Raw genomic sequence first — 26576 nt, 5'->3', positions numbered from 1 at the left:
AGAGAGAGAGAGAGAGAGAGAGAGAGAGAGAGAGAGAGAGAGAGAGAAGAGCACCCATCCTCCCCCGGACATCCCTTCTGAACAAGAGCTCCCATCCTGCCCCGGACTTCCAATTTGGACAAGAGAGCTCCCATCTGGACAAGAGAGAGAGACTTCCTGAATCTGTCAGCTCTGTCTGAACCAAGTGTGCGGATAAGGCCAAGAATGAACTACAAGGAGATGGGGAGACGTCAAGGCAGAAACACATACAACAAAATGAATAGCAATACACCATCACCAGGCCTTAGCCCTCCTCCAACACCTAGACCTGAACATCAAAAATTGGAAGAAGCAGAAGACAATAGCCTTATGAATGTCATCATGAAGAAGCTAGAGGCTTGTGTAGAGGAAAAGACAAAAAAATGTGAAGAACGTTGTAAACAACTAGAGGAAAGGGCAAACAAATTAGAAGAAATCAATAAAGTCCTGGAAGAGAACAATAAAATACTGAAAGAAAATCAAGAAAAATCAATGAAACAAATGAAGGAAACAGTCCAAGACCTGAAAAGGGAAATAGAAAAAATGAAGAAGACACAAACAGAGGGAATGCTGGAAATAGAAAATCTGAGAAAACGATTGGGAACTTCAGATGCAAGTATAAACAACAGAATGCAAGAGATGGAAGAGAGAATCTCTAGCGTTGAAGATACAATAGAAGAAATAGATTCATCAGTCAAAGAAAACACTAAAGTCAACAAAGTCATGAACCAAAATGTCCAAGAAATTTGGGACACCATGAAAAGACCAAACCTACGAATAATAGGGGTAGAAGAAGGAGAAGAATACCAACTCAAGGGCACAGAAAATATATTCAACAAGATCATAGAAGAAAACTTTCCCAACTTAAAGAAGGAAATGCCTATGAAGATACAGGAAGCCTATAGAACACCAAACAGACTAGACCCCCAAAAAAAGTCCCCTCACCACATAATAATTAAACAATTAAACGTACAGAATAAAGAAAGAATATTAAGAGCAGCAAAGGAAAAAGGCCAAGTGACATATAAAGGCAAACCTATAAGAATAACACCCGATTTCTCAATGGAGACTTTGAAAGCCAGAAGGTCCTGGACAGATGTAATGCAGACACTAAGAGACCATGGATGTCAGCCTAGACTAATATACCCAGCAAAACTTTCAATCATCATAGATGGAGTGAACAAGACATTCCATGACAAAGCCAGATTTAAACAATATTTATCCACAAATCCAGCCCTACAGAAAGCACTAGAAGGAAAATTCCAACCTAAGGAAGTCAGATACACCCTCGAAAACACAGGCAATAGATAAAGCCACAGCAGTAAACCCCAACGAAGAAAAGTACACACACATCACCACCAAAAAATAACAGGAATGAACAATCACAGGACATTAATATCCCTCAATATCAATGGACTTAATTCACCTATAAAAAGACATAGGCTTACAGAATGGATACGAAAGCAGGACCCATCTTTCTGCTGCATACAAGAAACACATCTCAAATTCAAAGATAGACACTACCTAAAAATAAAAGGCTGGGAAAAGACTTTCCAATCAAACGGTCTTAAGAAACAAGCGGGTGTAGCCATCCTGATATCCAGCAAAATAGACTTCAAACTAAAATCAATCAAAAGAGATCAAGAAGGGCATTACATACTCATCACAGGAAAGATCCACCAAGATGAAGTCTCAATTCTGAACATTTATGCCCCAAACACAAGGGCACCCACATATGTAAAAGAAACATTATTAAAGCTTAAATCACATATAAAACCCCACACATTAATAGTGGGAGACCTCAATACCCCACTTTCACCACTGGACAGATCCCCCAAATCGAAACTTAACAGAGAAATAAAGGACTTAACTGATGTCATGACTCAAATGGACTTAATCGACATCTACAGAACATTCCATCCTAACAAAAAAGAATATACCTTCTTCTCAGCACCCCATGGAACCTTCTCTAAAATCGACCACATACTTGGTCACAAAACAAATCTAAACAGATACAAAACAATTGGAATAACCTCCTGTGTTCTATCAGACCACCATGGTCTAAAGTTGGATTTCAACAACAACAAAAACTACAGAAAACCTACAATCTCATGGAAACTGAACAATACCCACCTGAATCACCAATGGGTTAAGGAAGAAATAAAGAAAGAAATTAAAGACTCCCTAGAGATCAACGAAAATGAAGACACCACATATCCAAACCTATGGGACACTATGAAAGCAGTACTAAGAGGGAAATTCATAGCACTAAACGCCCACATAAATAAGCTGGAGAAATCTCACACTAGTGACTTAAAAGCACACCTGAAAGTTCTAGAACAGGAAGAAGCAAAGTCTCCCAGGAAAAATAGATGCCAGGAAATTATCAAAGTGAGAGCTGAAATCAATAAAATAGAAACAAAGAGAACAATACAAAAAATTAATGAAACAAAGAGTTGGTTCTTTGAGAAAATCAACAAGATAGACAAGCCCTTATCCAAACTAACCAAAAGACAGAGAGAGAGCATCCAAATCAACAAAATCAGAAATGAAAAGGGGGACATAACAACAGACATTGAGGAAATCCAGAGAATCATGAGGTCATACTTCAAAAACCTCTATTCCACAAAACTGGAAAACCTAAAAGAAATGGATAATTTTCTGGATAGTTACCACATACCTAAATTAAATCAAGACCAGATAAACTATTTAAATAGTCCAATAACCCCTAATGAAATAGAAACAGTCATTAAAAGTCTCCCAACCAAAAAAAGCCCAGGACCAGATGGTTTCAGTGCAGAATTCTACCAGATCTTCAAAGAAGAGTTAATACCAATACTCTCTAAATTGTTCCATACAATAGAAACAGAAGGAACATTACCAAACTCCTTCTATGAGGCTACAATTACCCTGATTCCCAAACCAAACAAGGATACAACAAAGAAAGAGAACTACAGACCGATCTCCCTCATGAACATTGATGCAAAAATACTCAATAAAATACTGGCAAACAGACTCCAAGAACACATCAAAACAATTATCCACCATGATCAAGTAGGATTCATTCCAGGGATGCAAGGATGGTTCAACATAAGAAAGTCTGTCAATGTGATACACCATATAAACAAACTCAAAAAAAAAAACCACATGATCATCTCACTAGATGCTGAAAAGGCATTTGACAAAATCCAACACCCCTTCATGATAAAGGTCTTGGAGCGATCAGGAATACAGGGAACATACCTAAACATAATAAAGGCAATTTACAGCAAGCCAACAGCCAACATCAAATTAAATGGAGAGAAACTCAAAGCAATTTCACTAAAATCAGGAACGAGGCAAGGCTGTCCGCTCTCCCCATACTTATTCAATATAGTACTTGAAGTTCTAGCCAGAGCAATAAGACAACATGAGATTAAGGGGATACAAATCGGAAAGGAAGAAGTCAAGCTTTCCCTATTTGCAGATGACATGATAGTATACTTGAGCAACCCCAAAGATTCCACCAAGGAACTGATACAACTTATAAACACTTTCAGCAACATAGCAGGATACAAGATCAACTCAAAAAAATCAGTAGCCCTCCTATATACAATGGACAAAAAAGCGGAGAAGGAAATCAGAGATACATCACCCTTTACTATAGCCACAAATGACATAAAATACCTTGGGGTAACACTAACCAAGCAAGTGAAGGACCTATATGACAAGAACTTTAAGTCCCTGAAAAAAGAAATTGAAGAAGATGTCAGAAAATGGAAAGATCTCCCATGCTCATGGATAGGCAGGACTAACATAGTAAAAATGGCAATCTTACCAAAAGCAATCTACAGATTCAATGCAATCCCCATCAAAATACCAACACAATTCTTCTCAGACCTGGAAAGAATAATATTCAACTTCATATGGAAAAACAAAAAACCCAGGATAGCCAAAAGAATCCTGTACAATAAAACAACCTCTGGAGGCATCACGATCCCTGACTTCAAGCTGTACTATAGAGCTACAGTAATAAAAACAGCTTGGTACTGGCATAAAAACCGACATGTGGACCAATGGAATTGAATTGAAGACCCTGACATTAATCCGCACACCTATGAACAAATAATTTTTGACAAAGAAGCCAAAAGTGCACAATGGAAAAAAGAAAGCATCTTCAACAAATGGTGCTGGCAAAACTGGATATCAACATGTAGAAGGCTGCAAATAGATCCATATCTATCACCGTGCACAAAACTTAAGTCCAAGTGGATCAAGGACCTCAACATAAATCCAGCTACTCTGAACCTGCTAGAAGAGAAAGTTGGAAGTAGTCTTGAACGCATTGGCATAGGAGACCACTTTCTAAATAGAACACCAGTAGCACAGACACTGAGAGAAACAATCAATCAATGGGACCTCTTGAAACTGAGAAGCTTTTGTAGGGCAAAGAATATGGTCAACAAAGCAAAGCGACAGCCTACAGAATGGGAAAAGATATTCACCAATCCCACATCTGACAGAGGACTGATATCCAGAATATATAAAGAACTCAAGAAATTAGACACCAAAATGCCCAACAGTCCAATTAAGAAATGGGCTATAGAACTAAACAGAGAATTCTCAACAGAGGAAACTCAAATGGCTGAAAGACATTTAAGGAATTGCTCAACATCCCTAATCATCAGGGAAATGCAAATCAAAACAACTCTGAGATACCACCTTACGCCTGTCAGAATGGCTAAGATCAAAAACACTGAAGACACCTTATGCTGGAGAGGATGTGGAGCTAGGGGAACTCTCCTCCACTGCTGGTGGGAATGCAAGCTTGTACAACCACTTTGGAAATCAATATGGCGATTTCTTAGAAAATTGGGAATCCATCTCCCCCAAGATCCAGCTATACCACTCTTGGGCATATACCCAAGGAATGCTCAACCACACCACAAGAGCACTTGTTCAGCTATGTTCATATCAGCATTGTTTGTAATAGCCAGAACATGGAAACAACCTAGATGCCCTTCAACGGAAGAATGGATAAACAAAATGTGGTACATATACACAATGGAATACTACTCAGCAGAGAAAAACAATGACATCATGAGGTTTGCAGACAAATGGATGGATCTAGAAAAAATCATCCTGAGTGAGGTATCCCAGACTCAGAAAGACAAACATGGTATGTACTCACTCATAACAGGATACTAGATGTGGAACAAGGATGACTGGACTGCTACTCACATCACCAGGCAGGCTGCCTGGAAGACAGGATTCCAAGAAAGACACAGGGATCGCCCAATGACAGAGAAATGGATTGAGATCTACATGAACAGACTGGACATGAGTGGGGGTAGTGAAGGGCGAGGGTCGAGGGAAAGAGAGCTTGGGTGAGTGGGAGATCCCAGCTGGATCAACAACAGAGAGGGAGAACAAAGAATAGGAGACCATGGTAAATGAAGACCACATGAGAATAGGAAGAAACAAAGTGCTAGAGAGGCCCACAGAAATCCACAAAGATACCCCCACAACAGACTGCTGGCAATGGTCGAGAGACAGTCCGAACTGACCTACTCTGGTGATGGGATGGCCAAACACCCTAATTGTCGTGCTAGAAACCTCATCCAACTACTGAGGGATCTGGATGCAGAGACCCATGACTAGGCCCCAGGTGGATCTCTGGGAGTCCAATTAGCGAGAATGAGGAGGGTTTATATGAGCGAGAATTGTTGTGACCAAGGTCGGATTAAGCACAGAGACAAATAGCCGAACGAACGGAAACATATGAAATATGAACCAATGGCTGAGGGGTCACCAACTGGATCAGGCCCTCTGAGTGGGTGAGACAGTTGATTGGCCTGATCTGTTTGGGAGGCATCCAGGCAGTGGCACCGGGTCCGGTGCTCATTGCATGAGTTGGCTGTTTGAAACCTGGGGCCTATGCAGGGTCCCTTGGCTCGGCCTGGGAGGAGGGGACTGGACCTGCCTGGACTGAGTCCACCAGGTTGATCTCAGTCTGTGGGGATGGCTTTGCCCTGGAGGAGATTGGAATCGGGAGCGGGCTGGGGGGGAGGGTGAGGGGGGCGGGAGGGGGGAGAACAAGGGAATCTGTGGCTGATATGTGGAACTGAATTGTATTGCAAAATAAAAATTTAAAAAAAAAATAATATTTACTGTTCTGTCTCTGGTGTTTATATAGCTGCTTTTCAATCTAGTTAGTTCTGCATCTTTTTTAAAATTGTGTGTTTGGGTTATTTGCATTTAAGGTTATGATTGAGAGAGGTTTGCTGTATATATGTATTGAAACAGGGTCTCCCTCTGTAGCCCTGGTTGTCCTAGGACTATCTATGTGGACAAGGCTGTCCTGGAATCACACAGACCCTCCCAAGTGCTAGTATTAAACCACATCTGATCAGTTGGACTTTTGTTGTTGTTCTTTCTGTTGTTGCTGTATTATCTGGCTGGATTATTGTTAGTTTCTTCTTCCTCTATTAATCCTGTATGTTTTATGTCTAAGTCATGATATGTGGTTCTCTTTCCTCATCAGGGATCATTGGCCACTGACCCATGAAGATGGAGGGAGCAGAAGTGGGGAACAGAGTTTGGACAGATGTGGATAAGATAGAGATAACACTCTGGGAGATGACTTCAGTGAGACAACTCAATTTTATGTCAGAGTATATGGAATAAATAGGTTTGGGGACAGTAGCTGAGGGAATCACCTAATTTGCATTAAAAAGCATGATTGTAACACTTCATATGAGGCAGCAGAGTCCTATAGCAAAGCTTCTATTACAAGTCTTAGTTACCATATGTGCAGCAAGGTGAAAGTTTTTATCAGGGAGCTATGCCAAGGGTCACACTAGAGATAAATCAGCATCCAGGCTTCGAGACATCTTTCAGATAAGGTTAATCTTTGAGCAAGGCCTCCAAACAATGCTAGATCCATTCCCAGCTCTCCCTTTTTAACCTATTCTTCTCATGAAGTTAATTACATGATGTATACTTGAGAGTAAGATTTTCCTCTTCCTTTGTGTGTTATTTCCCTTTACGTTTATTCTGCAGTGATGGCTTAGTTGTCGTAATTGCATTAACTTGTGCTTGTCTTGAAATGTTATTTTTTCATTGGTATTAAGAGGTAAATTTGCTGGTTATAAAACACCGGGTTGCTTATACTCAGAAGTGGAATACACCATCCCATGCTTTCCTGGATCTTAGTGTGTGTGGCTGCAAGATCCAATGTTGTTTCGATTCTTCTGCTTTTCTATGAGTTCATGTTTTTCCTACAGCTTTTTATACTGTTTGTTTGATTTGTATTTTTACATCTTGATCTTAATGTCATGTAGAGGTTCTCTCTCATACACACTCCTGTATGAAGAGGTGAAAATCACCTATGGTTGGCATGATACAAAAGTAAAATGACTGACCTCTGGTTTTGTTTAAAATGTGAGCCTGGTTTATATCGGAACACAGTCCAAAAATGGAGTTGTATGAGAATTCTGAGTTCTTGAGAGAAAGGAAAAAAAAAAAACAAGACAATTATTTTCTGATCTTAGTTTCAGTTTCTTCAAAACAAAGAATTGTTTTTGGAATGCATAGTCAGGCTCTTCATAGGTGTAGTGGATAGGAGTGAGTTTACTTCAGCTGTTGTTATTCATATGCCTCCATGGAAAAACATGTTTTTGCCATGTGCGGCTTATCCTTGTGACTAAACACCTTACTCGGGTGATTCTTCGTAATCTTCACAATATAAATTGCCTGGTGCCCTGAATAAAGTTGGTTATTGTGTGAAACTTTAATCCACCTCTTTTTTGGCCCTGAACTCCCAGGTTCACGTCACCAACTAGAGTGGTAAACAATTTGTACAGAAAGAGTTCTGAATTCTCCTCTGTTTTGTCTCTCTATCATATGTCAACCTCTTTATTTTCTTGAATCACATGACAAATAGGAATGAGCAACTTTTGTCTTAATATTTACAGGAGTCTCACAAGGGGGGAATTATTATTTTTCCCTATTAACTCAGAATAGCACACAACAGCCAACACTCAGATTTTGTTCCTAGGTACCTACATGTTGTTTTCTACATTTTTCATGGGGAAGGGCATTGTTTTCACTCTCCATTGTTCCCCGGGAATGATCTGACATCTGACCCCCACATCTTACACATTCACACATTTTTTTTTTATTTCCAGAGTCAGAGACATGAATGGATCACCAGGGGGAAAAATGGGAGCAAGGTACACTGAAGCTATGCATTCTGCTGAGCTGGGAGAAGTTAATTACATTAGAAGTCCAAAGCAGAGTAAGATCGATTACAATGTCATTCTTAAAGGTCAGCTAATTCTGAACATGTTGAGTACACAGTATGTAAGGAGAAGAAACACATAGTTTTAAATGATTCTAGAGCACATTGCTACCTTGATTACAGGTAGGATGAAAGTTTGATTTGTAAAGGCAAGAGTCAAACAGTATTTTTTAAAGAAATGATTGCCTCATACTGCAGCAAATATAATTAGTTGACAGTAGCCCCATGCTAATTTGGAATTGAACACCACACTTATGTACTTCACTTGTACTTTGAGAATGTTAAGAGACAGTAGCATTAAAGTACTGATTAGGAAATATTCAGTGTATAGGGTTTTTTGGAGTTAAAATTTTCAATAATTAAGTATTAAAATGATAGACAAAATGGAAAAGGAGAAAGCAGAATGAGGGAGTAAATTATAAATGAGGAAGAATGTACAGAGGTTAAAGGTATGAGAAACAGTAAAAAAAAAAAAATGTTTGAATTACATACAGAAGATGAAAAGTAAAATGATAAAAAAAATCTATTCAGACAAGATGCAAGTTACAATAAAACAATTGAACAAACACCCAATATAAACAAACACAATAAAACAATTAAAAGTTAAATAAGAAATAAAGCAGTTGGCAAGATGGCGCAGCAAATAAAAGTGCTTGTTGCCAAGCCTAGAAACCTGAGTTAGATGCCCAGGACCTACCTGCATGATGGAAAGAGGGAACTGAGTCTAGTATCCTCTGACTTCACCAATCGTGCAGGTGTGCACCACCACACACACACACACACACACACACACACACACACACAGAAGCATGCACACACATGTACACACACTCACAATCACACCCACGCTTTGAATGTGAAGTCCCCCAAAGTTTCAGACATCTTCATACTTTTTGCAGATGGTGGTGATATTTGGTGAGGCTTAAGAGGAATTACCTTGCTGGAAATGTCATTGAGGGAAGGCTTCGTGGTTTCAAACCTCACACATTTCCCAGTTAACTCTCTGTTTTATGCTTGCAGTTTGTCTTAGTTACGGTGTCTATTGCTGTGAAGAGACACCATGACCACGGCAACTCTTATAAAGGAAAACATTTAGTTGAGGTGGTGCCTTACAGTTTCAGAGGTTCAGTCCATTATCATCTTAGTGGAACATGGTGGCATAGGGGAAGACATGGTGCTAACTACATCTCAATCAGAAGGCAACAGGAAGTAGTATCAGTGTTACACTGAGGGAAGCTTGAGCAAAACAGACCTCAAAGTCCACCCCCAGGGTGACACACTTTCTCCAACAACGCCACACCTACTCCAACAAAGCCATACCTCCCATTAGGGTCACTCGCTTTGGGGGCCATTTTCTTTCAGTCCACCAGAGTTCAACACTTGAACCCTCAGCTTCCTACTTTTGTCACCATGCCTGTCACTTGCTGTCATGTCTTCCTGCCCTGACAGTCTTATCCCCCTGGAAGCATTAGCCCAAGTAAACTGCTTCATTCAGAAGTTGCCTTGGTCATGATGTTTCATCATGCAATAGGAAAGTAACGAGTCCAAAGCCTAATATAACCTTCTTTAATTGTAGAGAACTATGCATAATGAATTGAGTTGATAGAGGACTTATAGCACAACACTCTCTCCTTGTTTTTGAGTACTTCACATGTGATTGTCAGGTCCTAAAGAAACTCAGAACAAATGACTAACTGTGGTGCCTAGTAGCATATCCAAGCTTATGCTGGCCTGTAGGCTCACTCAGTAGCTATGGCTCCTCTCAGCTCTTCTCACGCCTCCCCCTACCCTAAACTCCCCCCGCCCATGGGCTTTGCTTCCCTTTCTCCAGCTTCTGATTCCTACATAAGCCTGCCATTTCAGCCAGGAGCTCCTTCTGCTCCTCTCTCGTTCCGTTTGGCCCCATCTCTCTTCTCTTCCTCTCACTCTCCCTTCTCCCTCCTCTCATGGCCTGGTTCAGTCTGCTAGTCACGTTTACTCCACTACTTTCTCCTCCTGCTCTGGACTCTTCCAGACACCTCTGGATGTACTCTCCCTCATAGCTACAAAAAAAAAAAAAAAAAAAAAAAAAAAAAAAACTCTGTCAACCATACTTTGGAGTAGCCTCATTTCATTCATCTGGTGCCAACACCAAGGAGATGCATATATGAGGCTCCTTGCAAGGGGCTCAACTTTTCTTAACCAAACCAACTGCTGATGTGACCCTACTAAGGTATGTACAGACCATTTGTTTTGATGGCTTCTGCCACCCACCAAATTTGACTCCAAATTCTAAAGTCCCCTCATCAGCCACTTCTTCTCTCCACCTGTCCTTGCCTGCTCTGTAAGTGTCCCCTCTGGCTCCTGGGGCTGCTGAACTTCCTGAGCATCCACCCTCTATTTCTTTGGCTCCTGAAGCCTGCTACACACTCCAGGGCACCCACCATGTGGGCATCTCTCTACTAAAACACTTATCCATCTCCCCCTATTGGAACCCTTCCTTTTCCCAATTGACCCTCCCATTTCCACTCTTCAGCTGTGTTCTCCTCTACCTGCACTCACCACTTGTCTCTCCTCCTCTACTAGGTAAATGTCACCATGGAGCTGCCTGCTTTGTGTGCTATTACTACCAAAGACACACAACCGATGTGCCTAGAATCTCCTTTGACCCTACTGGGCCCTTATCACATGAAAAGGGATGTCTCTCCCTTGTGATTTGGAACATTTCTTTCTGACAATGCTCTCAGTCCACTTGGGGATGCCCTGGATGGAAATTCTTGTCAGCACAACACTTATCCTCCCCGCTAGAACCTACATGTCTGCAGCTTCTCTATGCCCTCCTTGGCCTCTATGATATCAGCATCTTCCCTCAGGTGGAGTTAGTTACTGCTTGAGATCCCTTCCTTGCCTCCTCTCACTAGGAACTACATGTTGTGTCTCTTCTTTTACCCTCCTGGGCATATATGACCCTTTCTTTGATACTCCTTGTACCCAGAAATTTCAGTAAAGCTTCACTGTGTTCCTGCAAATGGCTTGGTTTCAGTACAGCTCAATCTGTGGCCAAAAATGGCACACCTGATTTTTAAATTCTTTCTATGGTAACAACTTGTACCACTGCAAAAACAAATGGTCCCCAGATCTCTTATATCTAAATTGTCTCTGCTTTACACTTCCAAATGTCTCTTATCTCTAAGGTTTGTTTATTTTCCACTCTTGAAATCTTTTATCTCTACAATTTCTTTGAGCTCTGCTCTCACAAAATCTTTTAAGACTATTGTGTAAATTCTTTAACTCAAGATTTGTAGCTTCATTAGATATGGTTTAAAAATCTGTAAAGTCTGTAATAAAAGTTAACTTAACATATAACAAAAGGCTGGTAGTTAAAATTATCTATATACCTAAGTAATCTTCATTTGCCACAGCATTTTTTATATGTGCTTCAGCTCTGGTTTAGAGTTTAACTTGGATTCAGCTCTTGTTTAGGAAAATAGATGCTTTTAAATAGCTACCACATGGCTCGCCTCCACCTTGGCTGATGACCTTATCAGGATGGAAGCAACCATGTGGCTGGCAGCCATCTTTACTAAGGAAAATTCACAACCATCTTGATTAAGATGGCCATGTGGTATAAACCAATTAAAGCAACAATTATAAAACTTTAGTCTTTGTCATTTGCCCTGAGTGTGGAGAATAATACACTGGCCTGCTTGATGCCATTAGGACTAGATGGATGGAGACAGACACATACTTGTTTACCCAGTGCCATTTGCCCTGAGCTGGGAGAAAAAAACCAAGGGCCCATCAGAGGCCATTAATGGTGAAGAAATATATGGTGGAGTATGGGAAAGAGAGAGAGGCAGACTGGTTCACGTTCTGTGGAGAGAAGCAGATCAGAAGACACTAAGGTGGTGAGGAATAGGCTGATATAAGAGATTTGCTTGCCAATCAGGGCCCTGGTGAAGTCCAGTCTTCAGCTGCTGCCAAGGTCCATGTCTGGGCCCTTGGCCCTACAGCAGCTGTGGTCTGTGTTGATGTCCATGGCTCCTGTTACCACCCACGGCTATGCTTGGGAACATGTTGGTGTCTGAGGGCCACCCTTCAGCTGCGGTGATGCCTATCTGAGTAGCCTGTGCTGCCATCTGGTGCCATAGCGGCATCTAGGCAATGACTGCTGCTGAGGACCATGTCTGGGTCCATGGTCCTACTGCAGTGGGGGTCTGTGTTGATTTCATGGCTCATGTCACCACCAAAGGCCACACAGATGCTCACCTTCTTAGCTACCACCTGTAGCCATGTTGGGGACTAAGGAATGTACCATAGCGAGGCTATGCCAATTTGAGTGGCCTGTACTACCACCTATAGCCACAGTGTTGACTGGGCTTGAGTTGCTGACAAGGGCATGTCAGGGTTTGTGGCCCTACCACAGCCAAGGGCTATGCTACCATTGAAGGCTGTACAACTGCCCAGGGTCTGGTCTGGAGTGCCACCTAGGGCCATGTGGAGTCCGGGAACCACACTACTGATGGGTCCACACCAATCTAACAGTCCTGCACTGCTACCTGGAAACATGGTGACATGTAGACCCAAACTACTGCTGATGGTCATGTGTGGGTCAATGATTTTGCTGCAGCTGGGGTTTGTGTTGATGTCCATCACCCATGTTAACACAGGGGCCCATAGGAACCATGTGTTGAACCATGTGTAAAAATAAGAGAGCCTTGCTGAGCTGGGCCTGCCCCTCATTGGCATGGGGAAAGCAGACACCCTCACTGGAGAGCTGATCCCACTTCTAGCTGGCCCTAGGATAATGGACCCCAATGGCAGCACAGGAAATTTGGCCCTGACCCTAATAAGATACCTTGGGAAAGCTGGCGCCACTCCTCACCTGAGGGGGGTGGTCCCAGCAGCCTGGTAAGAACAAACCAGCTACCACTCAGACACATACCTAGGGCTTTGAATGGACACTCCCTAAAATCTAATCAATTTATGACCTGCTGGAGCTTGTGAAGGAACTGATCCTATGAAACCATAGCCACAGGATCTTCACAACTTCAGGCACCTGAAGAATATCAGAGAAAAGTTCAGGTGAGGGTCCAGTACCGATGGTGTACCAGAAGTCAGAGGCCTTGAACTTGACCAACATATTGTATAATGAACATCTGCAAGTAAAGCTGTTTGAATAAAAACATATACTGAATGACACACATCAGCTCCCAATGCCACCAAGATGAATGGAGAAGCAGGGAAGACAGGAACAAAATGGGTTTTTCTGTTTGCTTTTTGTTTTTGTTTGTTCTTTTGTTTTGTTTTGTGTTTTCAATTTTTTGTTTGTTTTCTTTATTAATATTCTTATCTATGTGTATTTATTTTACATCCTGACCACAGTTTGCCCTCCCTGTTCTCCTTCCAGAGTCTCCCCCACCCTCCTTTGTTCTCACCCCATCCCCACCCCTAGCCTCCAACCACTCCTCTGTCTCGGTTCAGGAAAGGGCACTATCCCATGGATATCAGCAAAACACAGCATATCAAGTTGTAGTAAGATTAAACAAGTCCCCATGTATTAAGGCTGGGAAAGGTGACCCAGTATGATGAGTAGGGTCCCAAAAGCAAGTAAAAGAGTAAGAGGCCCTGCTCCCACTGTTAGGAATCCCCCAAGAGGACCAAGCTACACAACTGTCACATATGTGCAGAGGGCCTGGGTGTGTCCCTTGCAGGCTCCCTGGTTGTCAGCTCAGTCTCTGTGAGCCCCTTTGAGCCCACGTTATTTGATTCTATGTTTTTTTCTTGTGGTGTCCTTGACACCTCTGCCTCCTACAATTCTTTCTCTTCCTCTTCTGGAGGATTTCCTGAGCTCCACCTAATGTTTGGCTGTGGGTCTGCATCAGTTTCCATCAGTCACTGGATGAAGCCTCTCTGATGACAATTGATATAGGCACCAATCTTTGAATATAGCAGAATATTGTTAGGCATCATTACATTGATCTTTTTCCTCCTCCAGGTGTGTTTGGTTCTATTCTTGGTCTCTGGACTATCCAGCCTGTGTGTCCCAGTGTTCCAGGCAGTGTCAGATGTAGGCTTACTCTCTTAGCATGAGTTTTAGGCTAGACCAGTCATTGATTGGTCACTCTCTCAATCTCTAGGCCATCCTTACCCTAGCACATACCATAGACATGACAAACTCTAGGTTTAAGGCTATATGGCTGGGTTGGTTTCCCACTCCCTCCACTGTTAAATCTTGCCTGGTTTGACATTTCTAGGAGTCTTAGATGGGGTCATCCTTGTCTATTCCTGGGAGATTCCCTTGCAACAGGTTTTTCCCTGACCCCAAAATGCCCCCCTTTCCAGTAGTCTCAGTTCTCTCCCCCTCTGTCCCCACCCCAACCTGATCACTCATGATCACATCCCTGCCTGCAGCCCACTCATGAAATCTCTTCTATTTCCCCTTCCCAGGGAAATCTGGACATTCCCCCTTGAGCCCTCCTTGTTACCTAGTCTCTCTGAGTCTGTGGTTTTCCTTTATCATAGTTTTCCTTTATCATATAGCTAATATCCACTTAGAAGTGAGTACATGTCATGTTTGTCTTTCTGGGTCTGGGTTACCTCACTCCAGATAATTTTTTCTATTTATATTCATTTGCCTTCAAATTTCATGATGGCATTGCTTTTAACAATGAGTAATACTCCATAGTGTATATGTACCACATTTTCTTTATCCATTCCTTGGTTGAGGAACATCTAGGTTGTTTCCAGATTCTGGCTAATACAAATAAAGCTGCTATAAATATAGCTGAGAGAGTGTCCTTATTGTATGTTTGAGCATCCTTTGGATGAATATATGCTCAATATTGGTATAGCTGGATCTTGTGGAAGATTGATTCCCAGTTTTCTGAGAAACTGCCATATTGATTTCCAAAGTGGCTGTACAAGTTTTCATCCTCACCAGCAATGGAGGAGTGTTCCCTTTTCTCCACATCCTCTCCAACATGAGATGTCATTTGTGTTTTTGATCTTAGTTATACTGACAGGTGTAAGATGGAATCTCAGAGTCGCTTTGATTTGCATTTCCCTGATGGCTAAGGATGTTAAACATTTCTTTAAGTGTTTCTCTGCCATTTGAGATTCCTTTGTTGAGAATGCTCTGTTTAGATCTGTGTCCCATTTTTTAATTGGATTATTTAGTTTATTGATGTCTAGTTTCTTGGGTTCTTTACTTATTTTGGAAATACGACCTCTGTGAGATATGGGATTAGTGAAGATCTTTTCCCATTCTGTGTTGATGTTAGTGCCTGCTCTATTCGTGTCCTGTTTAGGAAGTTTTCTCCTGTGCAATGCATTCAAGGATATTTCTCACATTCTCCTCTGTCAGGTTCAGTGTATCTGGATTTATGTTGAAGTCTTTTATTCACTTGGACTTGAGTTTTGTGCAAAATGATAGAAATGGATTTATTTATATTCTTCCACATTCTGACATCCAGTTATGGCAGCACCATTTGTTAAAAATGCTTTCTTTGTTCTGTTGTATAATTTTGACTTCTTTGTCTAAGATCAGGTGTCCATAGGTGTGTGGATTTATGTCTGTGTCTTTGATTCGACTCTATTTATCTACCTATGTGTTTTTAGGCCAATTCCATGTGGTTTTTATTACTATAGCCCTATAAAAGAGCTTGAAATCAGTGGTAGGTGATACCTCTGGAAGTTCTCTTATTGTACAGGATTGTTTTAAGTTGAAGTCCTCTTACTTGAGACCTTGATCTTGACCAACAACACATTATACAATGAACATTTGCAGGTAAAGCTGTCTGGACAAAAGGGTACACTGCATGATATACAGCAGCTCCCAATGCTACCAAGACAAATAGGCAGGAAAGACAGATGAGCAAACTGGACTTTTTTGTTTGCTTCTGTGCGCTTTTTGGGTTTTGTTTGTTGGTTTTGGTTTTGTTTTGTTTTGGGATTTTTCATTTGTTATTAACTAATATTCTTATTTATATTTTTATTTTTATTTTTTTATTTCTATCTTATTTTTATTTCTTTTTAATTTTCTTTTGGGGGGCACTACAAGGGTAAAGGGTGGATGTAGGCAGAAGTTTCTGTGTCTGGCCAGAAACTCTCAGATACCCAGTAGTCACTTCCTAAATAATTAACTCTGAGGCTTAATAATACTTATAAATGCTTGGCCAGTAACTCAGGCTTATTAGTAAGTAGCTCTTACACTTAAATTAACCCATAATTCTTATCTATGTTTAGCCACCTGGCTTGGTAACTTTCCTCAATTCTCATCTTGCTTCCTCTGCATCTGGCTGGCAACTCCTTGACTCTGTCCTCCTTCTTCCTAGCATTCTCTGTTTGGCTTTCTTTCCCACCTAACTTCCTGTCCAGCTACTGGCCATTCAGTGTTTTATTAAACCAATTCAAGTGACAAATCTTTACAGCATATAAGAGCATTATTCCACAGCAGGTGGATATGCAGGGACTAGGAAATGAGTGAAATTGGGGTACATGATATGAAGTTATCAAAGAAATCAATTAAACATTATGTTAAATAAAACAACCTTCTTAGTTCTACTGAGCCCTCCTCTGCTTCTCGTTCTAACTTCTTTTAGACTAAGGAGGCAACAGCAGGCCTCCAAACTATTTTGGATTAGGATGGATTTTTGTATGGTGAAAAATTCCTAAAATTATAAAGATATACACCCAGGTTAACAGAAACAGATTTAGAGATGTATATCTAACTTCTTATGTCTTTGTTATTGTTCAATACCATACTCCTAGAAAATTTTAGATAAGGAATGACATATTTGATGAATAAGGTATATTTGATAAATAAGGCTTATAAATTGTAGGGATACAACTACAATTACTACAACACTATATCAATCACTTATTCAGTGATAAACATGGGCTATTTCTTATAATTTTCCCAACAACCACATGTAACATATATTAGTTCTAACCCCATTCACATATAAAATAAGTAATGGACATTATTAAGTAACTTGCTTGAGGTCAGCCATTGACAATGGTAGACTTCAGATTTTCAGTCCAGATAGGCTTGACACCAGGCTTTGAAGTTACTATGTGGTCACATCTTCCCCTGAATGAATTCATGGTCTTAAGATGTGAGAAATAACAGATTGTTCTGATGCCCCTAAGTCTCTCAATCTTTTAACTCATCTGACTTCAACTTTTCCACTGTCACCAGGAGGTACAACCTCAACATTTCCTGAACACCTAAAGTAATCCTTGGTTTTTGCCATTGGGGTTCTTGAACCAGCATATTCCATTTTGCTTATTAAAGGACTTTATTTGAGGGAAAGAGACCCACTTAATGGGGAAAAAAGGATAGTTTCTGAGTTTTTTATACTACTTCGTAAAGAACATTCTTTGATGTTATGAAATTTAGCACTGAAAAACTTAATAAGCAAACTATATATGAGCACTAATTAAAATGAAATTATAAATTATCTCACATATTCATCCTCTACTAAAATCGTCTCAATGATCCAAGGCTTTTGCTTATGTAAAGTCACTTTTCTAAATATAAGTATCAATCGTTATTTTATCTTGTATTTGTGTGTGTGCATGCATGCACACATGTTTATATATAATGTCTGTCATGGAGTGAGTAAAGGTCAGGTGACAACTTGTGGAATTCAGTTGACTCTTTTCATGTCATCAGGCTTGGAGGCACATGAGTGAGTCATATTACTGGCCCAATTTAACTAGTTCTTTAAAAGTATAAATTATTTTTTTCAGAGTGCAAATAAATGATGTCTTATTGCTTTAATAATCACCCCATTTAGATGTTGAGTTTTATTACAAAATAAACATTATGCTAGAGATATTAAAGCAAAATTTTGTTATGTCTATCCCATACTCAATTCAGTTCTACTAGCCACTACCTACACATTCTGAAACACTACACTTTTTGGAAGATATATAAAGTACTCAGTTCATTTTGCAAAACACATTTGAAAGTTTTGCTGTTCTTTTACATTTAATTGGTAAAAATGAATTAGCTTGAGAGAATTGAATTCCCTTTCTTCTTTCTCAGGAAAGGTCACATATTCTCATACTACTAAATTATAAAAAATGATCAAATCTATTGAAAAAGAACACATTAAAAACCTAATGTCAGAAACCACAGGGCAAAACCATTTGTGGCTGTACCTCTGAACAGCTGAATGAAGTGTCAGGCATCTTATGCAGCACGTGAAGCACATGATTAGCTCTGGATTGTACATCAAGTCATGTCCTTCCTGTATCAGCTGTTAAATGGCTAATAGTGCTTCATTGATAATTGTTTAAAATTCACTGCTAAACAGAACACTGTCAGGGAAAATAAGTGTGAGGTTTAATAAAACAATACAGGTTCCCACAGTTTCAAACAGAAACAGTGAGTATGGAGGAGTTGCACAGTATCAGTATGTCACAAGAAAACAGACACCCCCCAGTCCTTATCTTTCTGAGTGCATCCTTAGCAGGAAAATACAAAATTGAATGTCATAATGTATCTCACAAAGTTTATTTCCAATATATCTTCTATACTTAAGATAAACTAGACTGATGGTTTCAGGACAGACATCCAAAAATACACATTTTACTTGGAACTTTAGAGCTGAATTTTTAGGTAGATTTCAATTCCCCATCTCTAAGAAAGGCTACTTATTGTCATGGGAAAAGTGGGAAATTTGAGACATGAAAACTGGGGATGAAATCAAGCTTCAACACTCTTTTTTTTTTTTAATTGTGTGCTTGCTGGTTTTTTTTTCATTTTATTTTATTTTATTTTATTTTACAATACAATTCAGTTCTACATATCAGCCATGGATTTCCTTGTTCTCCCCGCTCCGGCCCCCCTCCTCTTCCCCCCAACCCACAAACCCATTCCCACCTCCTCCAGGGCAAAGGCTCCCCCGAGGACTGAGATCAACCTGGTAGACTCAGTCCAGGCAGGTCCAGTCCCCTCCTCCCAGGCCGAGCCAAGTGTCCCTGCATAAGCCCCAGGTTTCAAACAGCCAACTCATGCAATGAGAACAGGACCCGGTCCCACTGCCTGGATGCCTCCCAAACAGATCAAGCCAATCAACTGTCTCATCTATTCAGAGAGCCTGATCCAGTTGGGGGCCCCTCAGCCATTGGTTCATAGTTCATGTGTTTCCATTGGTTTGGCTATTTGTCCCTGTGCTTTATCTAACCTTGATCTCAACAATTCTTGCTCATATAAACCCTCCTATTGCTCGCTAATTGGACTCCCTGAGCTCCACCCGGGGCCTAGCCCATGGATCTCTGCATCCAGATCCCTCAGTCATTGGATGTGGTTTCTAGCACAACAATTAGGGTGTTTGGCCATCCCATCACCAGAGTAGGTCAGTTCGGGTAGTCTCTCGACCATTTCCAGCAGTCTATTGTGGGGGTATCTTTGTGGATTTCTGTGGGCCTCTCTAGCACTTTGCTTCTTCCTAGTCTCATGTGGTCTTCATTTACCATGGTCTCCTATTCCTTGTTCTCCTTCTCTGTTCTTGATCCAGCTGGGATCTCCTGCTCCCCTAAGCTCTCTTTCCCTCCACCCTCACCCTTCATTACCCCCACTCATGTCCAGGCTGTTCATGTAGATCTCATCCATTTCTCCATCATTGGGCGATCCCCGTGTCTTTCTTGGGGTCCTATTTTCCAGGTAGCCTCACTGGTGATGTGAGTAGCAGTCCAGTCATTCTTGTTCCACATCTAGTATCCTCCTATGACTGAGTTCATACCATGTTTTTCTTTCTGAGTCTGGGTTACCTCACTCAAAATGATTTTTTCTAGATCCATCCATTTGTCTGCAAACCTCATGATGTCATTGTTTTTCTCTGCTGAGTAGTATTCCATTGTGTATATGTACCACATTTTATTTATCCATTCTTCAGTTGAAGGTCATCTAGGTTGTTTCCAGATTCTGGGTATTACAAACAATGCTGATATGAACATAGCTGAACAAGTGCTCTTGTGTTATGATTGAGCATTCCTTGGGTATATATAGCTAGATCTTGGGGGAGATTGATTGCGAATTTTCTAAGAAAGCGCCATATTGATTTCCAAAGTGGTTGTACAAGCTTGCATTCCCACCAGCAGTGGAGGAAAGTTCCCCTACCTCCACATCCTCTCCAGCACAAGGTGTCTTCAGTGCTTTTGATCTTAGTCATTCTGACAGGCGTTAGGTGATATCTCAGAGTTGTTTTGATTTGCATTTCCCTGATAATTAGGAATGTTGAGCAACACTCTTGAATTGCATCATCCTGAGCTATTTCCTTATATTCTTCAATTCTGGTAGAATTTTCTCAGTTTCTAAACAGAAAAATGTACCAACCTGATTGACTGAAAGAAAATATATAGAGAGTTGAATGTGTAGGTTTTACCAGCTAGTGAACAAAATTTTCTGTAATTCTCAAATTCTAATAGCTTTAACAAGCGTTTATATTTTTAGTCACTCCTATGATCAGAATAAAACCAAGTATTCATGCTGATTCTGAAGCTCTGTTAGTACAGTGCCCATCTAGTAAGCAGGGACCCTGGCTTCTTCAGGCACCAATGTCATATAAAACCAGGTAAGATGGTAAATACCTGCAACTCAGGTCAGGGTCTAATTTTAAATAAATTTAAAATCTCCTAGATATAATAAACAATACTAGCAAGCTAGGAGAATCTATTGCACCAGCAATGAAAAATTGGTATCATACATTTCAATACACATAATCCATAATAGGACCCTCCAAATGGCACACATCCATATAAAGCTAACAAAATATAGACGAACTCTGTATTGGAAAACTATAAACACTGTTGGAAACTATACTAAAAAAAAACTAAACTGGGAAGATTAGAAACTCATTGCTTGGAATATTGACACTGGTAAGATGTCAAATAGTATAAGTGTATTTATAGATTTATTAGAACCTCAACCAAAGGCCAATAAGCTATTTCATACATATCAGGAAGCATATTATATAGGGATCTAGAATAGGCAACAAAAATACAGAAACAAGAAAAAAGAATGAATTTGAAAATATTCAGCGTTAAGAATTGTGGTAAACCTGCAATAAAATAAATATCATAAGGTTCTAAGATATAGTGGTATTAGTAAAAAACAGGCAAATCATTAGATATAAGGCAGAGTCCAGAAATAGGCTCACTCAAGTATAGGAAACTGATTTTTGAAAATGTGACAATTTTTAAAATTTATTGAAAATAAGTATTTTTCTCACTTAATATATTATAATTATAATAATTTCCACTCCTTCTAGTCCTCCAACTTACTCTCCACCCCTCCTCCCATCAGGATCCACTTCCTTTATGTCTCTCATTGGAAAACAAACAGAATTCTAAGGGATAATGATAAAATATAATATGATAAATTATAGTAAGATAAATCAGAACCTATCATATTGGAATTGGACAAATGGAATAGAAGGCATAAGAAAAAGACCCACTCATTCACACACTCAAGAATCCCATAAAAACACCAAATTGGAAGCCATAATATATATGCAAAGGACATGTAAGCTAAAAAGAGAGAAGAAAATACCTAAATAAAATAGAATTTAAAAATAGGAGAACCCCACTACTCCAGCAAAAGCCCCTTGCTGTACTGGAGGCTGTACTGATTTTAGAAACCTCAGAGCCTGCCCAGCTGTTCCCAGCACCACTCCCTCCCCTCAGCCCCATATCTTGACAGACAACTCTGGGAGAAGCCCCTTGCTCTACTGGAGGTCATGCTGACACTAGAAACTCCAGAGCCTGCCAAGCTGTGCCCAACGCTACCCCCTCCCCTCAGCCCCATATCTTAGCAGACAATTCTGGCAGAAGTTCCTGCTCCCTGAGGCTAAACCTGTACTTCAAACCCCAGAGGCCACACAGGTCAACAAACACCAACAGAGACACCCTATCTGAAAACACATTGGCCATCAGAACCACAGGTCACTCAGGCCAGAAGACCAGAGAGGAAACAGAAACCAAGGGAAACTCAGAAATTGGCACCTAAACCTATAGTTACCCCAAATCCAGATGACTAGAGATCAGTTTAAGAATACAACAACACCCAGGGCAATATGGCACCACCATAGCCCAGCTATCCTACCACAGTAAGCTCTGGATATTCCAACACAGCTGAAGCATGATAAAATGACCTAAAAACCAATCTTATGAAGATGAAAGAGGCCCTTAAAGAGAAAATGAATAAATCCCTTACAAAAAAATCCAGGAAAACAAACAGGTGAAGTTCAAGGCCTGAAAATAGAAAAAGAAGCAAAAAAGAAAACACAAAGTGAAAGAATCCTGGATATGGAAAATCTAGGCAAGCAAACAGGAACTACAGACACAAGCCTCACCAATAGAATATAAGAGATGGAAGAGAGAATCTGAGGCACATAAAATACAATAGAAGAAATTGACACACTGGTCAAAGAAAATGTTAAGTTCCTGATACAAAACATACAGGAAAGCTGGGACACTATGGAAAGAGCAAATCTAAGAAAAATGGAAATAGGAAATGGAGAATATTCCAAGATAAAAAAGCCCAGAAAATATTTTCAACAAACTCATAGAATTTTCCTAACCTAGTGAAGGACATGCCTATAAAAGTAGAAGAACTGTACAGAATACCAAATAGATTGGACCAGAAAAGAAAGTCCCACTACTACATAATCATCAAAACACTAAATGTACAGAACAAAGAAAGAATATTAAAGCTGCAAGGGACAAAGGCCAAAGAGATAAAGGCAGATCTATTAGAATGACACCTGACTTCTCAGTGGAGACTCTAAAGGCTGGAAGGGCCTGGACAGGTGTCCTGCATAATCTAAGAGACCACAAATGCCAGCCTAGACTACTATACCAAGCAAAACTTTCAGTCATCATAGATGGAGAAAACAAGATATTCTATGACAAAGTCAAATTTAAACAATATCTATACACAATCTCTAGTACCCAAGGTACTAGAAGGAAAACTCCAACCTAGGATATTAACTTCACCCATGAAAGCACAGGAAATAAATAATTTCACACCAGAAAAACAAAAAAAAGTAAAGCGTGCATATGCACACACACACATACACACACACACACACACAAAGACTACCATCACCAACAACAAAATACCAAGAATGAACAATCTTTGGTCATTGATGTCTCTCAATACCAATGGACTCAACTCACTAAAAAAAAGAAAAGAAAAAAATTCAAGCTAACAGAATGAATACAAAAACAGGTTCCAGCCTTCTGCTATATACAAGAAACATACCTCAACATCAGAGAAAGACATTACCTTAGAGTGAAGGGTTGAAAAAAGTTTTCCCAAGTAAATGGACCCAAGTAGAAAGCTGATATAGCCACTACAATATCTAAGAAAATAGACTTTCAACCAAAATTTTTCAAAAGAGGTGGGGAAGGACACTTCATTCTCATCAAAGGAAAACTCTACCAAGATGGCATCTCAACTCAATTCGGAACATCTATGCCCCAAACACAAGGGCACCTACACTTGTAAAAGAAACATTACTAAAGCTTAAATCACACATAGACCCTCACATATTGATAATGGGAGACTTCAACACCCCACTCTCACCAATGAAGAAGTCACTCAGTTAGAAACTAAACAGAAATAATGAAACTAACAGATGCTATGACTCAAATGTATCTAACAGCTATCTACAGAACATTCCATTAGAACACAAAAGAATATACCTTCTTCTTAGCACCTCATGGGACCTTCTCTATAACTGATCACATATTAGGTCACAAAGCAAGTCTCAACACATACAAAAAAATTGAAATAACCCCCTGAATCCTATCAGACCACAATGGATTAATGTTGAACTTCACCAACAGAAACAAACTCATGGAAACGGATCAAGTTTCTACTGAGTTACCACTGGGTCAAAGCAGAAATAAAGAAAGAAATTAAAGACTTCCCAGAATTCAATGAAAATAAATGCACAATATAACCCAAACTTATGGACACTATGAAAGCAGAGATAAGAGGAAAGTTCATAGCACTAAGTGCTTTCATAAAGAAATTAGGGAGATCTCATACTAGCAAATGAACAGCATACCCGAAAACTCTAGAACAAAAATAAGAAAACACAAAAAAGAGGGGTGGACAGCAGGAAATAATCAAACTTGAGACTGAAATCAATAAAATAGAAACAAAGAGAATGATACAAAGAATCAATGAAACATAGATTTGGTTCTTGGAGAAAATCAACAAGATAGACAAGCCCTTATCCAAATTAACCAAAAGGCAGAGAGAGAATATCCAAATTAACAAAATCAGAAATGAAAAAAGGAGCATAAAAACAGACTTTGAGAAAATCCAAAGAATCATAAGCACATACTTCAAAAACCTGAACTTCACCAAATTGGAAAATCTAGAAGAAATGGACAGTTTTCTTGATAGATACCACTTACTAAAGTTAAATCAACATCAGATAGACAATTCAAATAAACCTATCAACTCCAAGGAAATAGAAGCAATCATTAAAGATCTCCCAAACAAAGAATCCCAGGTCCAGGTTTTAAAACAAAACTTTACCACACTTTCAAAGAACAGCTAATACTAATACTCCTCAAATTATTCCATAAAATAGAAACCGAAGGAACATTGGCAAATTCTTCTTATGAGGCCACTCTCACCCTGATACCCAAACCACGCAAGATTCAACTAAGAAAGACAATTATAGACCTCATAAATATAGACCTCATGAATATTTCCCTCGTGAATATTGATGCAAAAATACTCAATAAAATACTAGCAAATTGAATCCAATAATGCATCCAAAAAAAAGATCATCCACCATGATCAAGTTGGCTACATCCCAGAGATGCAGGGATGGTTCAACATACAAAAATCAGTCAATCTAATCCACCATATAATCAAACTGAGACAAAAATCCATGATTGGATGCTGAAAAAGCCTTTAACAAAATCCAACACCCTTAATGATAAAAGTCTTGGAAATATCAGGGATACAAAGGACATACCTAAACATAATAAAGGCAATTTACAGAAAGCTTATAGCCAACATCAAATTAAATGAAGAAAAACTCCAAGCAATTCCACTCAAATCAGGAATAAGATAAGGCTGTCCACTCTACCCATATCTATTCAATATAGTGTTCAAAGTCCTAGCTAGAGCAATAAAACTACAAAGGGAGATCAAGGGGATACAAATTGGAAAGGAAGAAGTCAACATAACACTATTTGCAGATGACATGATAGTATACACAAGTGACCCCAAATATTCTACCAGCGAACTCCTATAGCTGATAAACACCTTTAATGAAGTGAATGGATATAAGATTAACTCAAAAACCTCAGTAGCCCTACTATATCCAAATGATAAACAGGATGTAAAATACAGGATTTAAAATAAATAATATAATATAAAAAATACCTAAAAATGAGAAAGAAAGAAAATGTAGCACATTTATACAATGCAGTATTACTAGGCTATCAAAAACAATGACAGCATGAAATTTGCAGGCCAAAGATTAGAACTAGAAAAAAATCATCCTGAGTGAAGTAACTCAGACCCAGAAAGACAAACATGGTATAGATTCACTTATAAGTGGACATTAGCTGCAAAGTAAAGGATAACCAAGCTAAAATCCACAAACCCGTAGAAGCTAAATAACAAGGAGGGCTCAAGGTGAGGATGCATGAATCTCCCTAAGTAGGAGAAATAGAATAGATATTCCAGGCTGATGTTGGGGGTGGGGTAGGGGGAGCAGGAGGAATCAGGTGGTGCAGGGGTGGGAATAGAAGGATAGAGTACTGGGAGAGACAATTGGAATTGGTGGGCATCTTGGGGATGATCTAGAGACCTAGTGCAATGGAAACTCCCAGAAATCTCTGAGGGTGACCCTAGCTAAAACTCTTAGCAATGAGGGATGTGGAGCCTGAACTAACCATCTCTCACAACTAGGAAAGGCTTCTAGTGGAGGGATTGGGACAACAGCCTAGCCACAAAACTTTCAACATACAATTTGTCCTGCCTACAAGATACGCTGGGGTAAAGGTGGCATGAAAATTGTAAGAGTGGCCAACCAATGATTGGCCCAGTATGAGACCATGAGAGCGAGCCCACCCATGAAACTGCCCGGAGAGCCAGGACCCAGAGGCTAGACAGCCCAGAGACCTAGAATAGAACTAAATATGACTGGCAAAAAAAAAGTCTATAAATGATTCCTAATGACATTCTGCTATACTCATAGATGGGTGCATAGCCCAACTGTCATTGGGGGAATCCCCTGGAACAGAGGTG

Source organism: Peromyscus eremicus, chromosome 2, assembly GCF_949786415.1.
Source record: "Peromyscus eremicus chromosome 2, PerEre_H2_v1, whole genome shotgun sequence".
Classification (NCBI taxonomy): domain Eukaryota; kingdom Metazoa; phylum Chordata; class Mammalia; order Rodentia; family Cricetidae; genus Peromyscus; species Peromyscus eremicus.
The sequence above is the reverse complement of the archived record's forward strand: the minus strand, read 5'-3'. Positions refer to the sequence as shown.